This window comes from Rhinolophus ferrumequinum, chromosome 24, assembly GCF_004115265.2.
Source record: "Rhinolophus ferrumequinum isolate MPI-CBG mRhiFer1 chromosome 24, mRhiFer1_v1.p, whole genome shotgun sequence".
Lineage (NCBI taxonomy): Eukaryota > Metazoa > Chordata > Mammalia > Chiroptera > Rhinolophidae > Rhinolophus > Rhinolophus ferrumequinum.
In genome coordinates, this window is record NC_046307.1 from 22,027,259 (window position 1) to 22,029,484 (window position 2,226).

The 2,226-nt window shown below is 45.8% G+C and overlaps 1 pseudogene; it reads left to right on the forward strand.

Moving 5' to 3' along the window:
- Positions 1 to 547: 547 nt before the first annotated feature.
- On the forward strand, positions 548 to 907 carry LOC117017070 (dolichyl-diphosphooligosaccharide--protein glycosyltransferase subunit DAD1-like; annotated as a pseudogene).
- The last annotated feature ends 1,319 nt before the right edge of the window (positions 908 to 2,226 follow it).

Sequence of the window (2,226 nt, forward strand, 5' to 3'; positions counted from 1 at the left end):
CTTGGCAGCGCTATAGGGAAAGAGATGCTCTCTTTCAGAGGCCCTAGGCTGGTAGCTGTCAGCTTGGAACTGCTGGCTAAGAACGAAGCCAACTCAGAGGCAAACGATGACCAGGGTGTGTGTGTGTGTGTGTGTGTGTGTGTGTGTGTGTGTGTGAGAGAGAGAGAGAGAGAGAGAGAGAGAGCGAGAGCGAGAGAGGCAGACATACGTCATGACATGTTATGAACACCTGGACCCAGCTTTCTCTGAGGTTTATCCCCCTGGGCCATTCAGATACATGAGCCAATAAATTGCTTTTTTGTTTTTTGGCTTCAGCCAGTTTGAGCTGGGTTTTTCTGCCACCTGCAAATGAAAGAGTCCTGACTAATCCACAGACCCCGTCTCATATCTATTGAGTCATGGTCTCCATGGATGGAGTCCAGGAATCTGGACTTTTCAAAAGCCTTCTGAGAGAATTATGATAAAATGTCACTACTTTACATTGGGTGTGGTTGTGGGGTCCGCTAGGAATTTGGGGAGTGCAGGCCAGAGTACCTCCCTTGTAGTCATGTCGGCCTTGGTAGTGTTGGTCATCTTGTAGTTCTTGGAAAAGAACTGAATTTCCATTCCTCAGTGTCTGAAGTGGCTGGATGCAAACCTCCTGCACATCCTGCAGACCGGGGCACTGCAGTTTGGTGATGGTCTCCTCATGGGGACCTTCCCCTTCAACTCTTTCCCTCGGGCTGCATCTCTCAGGTAGGGACCTTCATCCTACTGGTTTGTCTGAGAATACAGGTCAACCCACAGAACAAAACAGATTTCCAAGGCATTGCCTCGGAGCGAGCCTTTGCTGACTTTCTTATTGCCGGCACCATCCTGCACCTTGCTGTCATGAACTTCGTTAGCTGAAGCACTCCCATTTGCTTAATTGAAGAGTGGGATACTAGAATGTTCACTTTTTGATTTCCCCTGGAAAAGAGCTCTTGAAATGGCAGCTCTTGTTGGACACATGGATTTTCTTCAGCTTTATACCTATTAACCGGCTCTGATGTGGTATGCTGGCAGAGAGCCAGAAATGTTCCCTTGCTTCTGCGTCAGAATAACTTTATAATGAGCATTTATTAGAACAACCTCGCCCTTCGATTAAGTGGAACATTTTTGCCATTCAAATTAAACTCCATGACACTCCTTTCTAAAAAAAAAGAAAAGAAAAGTTACTACTTTGTAAGTCATTGTTTAGACATTGAGATCCTGGTCCAATGATATATAGATAAACACTATCCTTCCATAAATGGTCATTATAATGTATGTCAGAACCTTATGTGTGGTCTCAGTCCTCACAAGTTGATAAAGTATAGGTTATTCTTCCATTTTACAGATGAAAACACTGAGGCCTAGAGAAGAGAATTAATGTATTCAAGGGCATGGATCTAGGAGTCTTGAGTCTCTGAAGCTGGTCCTCTTTCCATCACCTACACTTCCCAGAATGGCGATGCCACTTGCCTAGAGCCTCAATAGCTGGTGTTGAAAATGTCCTCTCTCTTCAATAAGCAAAGCCTACTTGAGTCACTTAGTGTGCCATGGCTACAATAAGAGAGGATGCCAATGCGATTGGCCTAAAGAGTAAGGGAAATTTATTATGCTACATTCTAAGAATTCCCAAAGTAAGATGGTTCTAGGGTTGATTAATCTAGTGGCTCAATGTCGTAAGCCAGGGCTTGGGTTCTTTCCATTTCTCTGCTCTGTCCTCTATGGGGGTCAACTGGCATACGTGGTGGCTCTCTTCTTGTTACAAGATAGACGCTGCACTTCCAGACAAGACAATGCCCAGCTTAGCGGTTGGTCTGCTTCTTCTTCTGTGTTTTTTTATCAGTGAAGGAAATGGTTCTGGAAAGCCCCCTGCATATCATTGGTCAGAATCACATCACATGTTCATACCTAGTCCAGTCATTGGCAAAAGGGGTGGGGGCATCATGACAGACTTGGACCAATCGTGATTCACCCTGAGGCTGGGCTGAGTGGACACCTGAATACAGTACAGAGCTCTTCCAGAAGGAAGGAAGGGATGACAGGTGTTGGGTAGTATCTGCACACAATTCCTCTCCTCTCCCCCTGGGTCTCCCTGCCTGATTCTGGGACTAGGTTCTGGAGGCATCTCTCTTTTCATTAGTCATGATCCTTGCAAGGAGGTCAACTTTCAAAGTTCAAAATCCTCCCCATGGCTCCCTTCCCCTTTCTTTCCCCTCT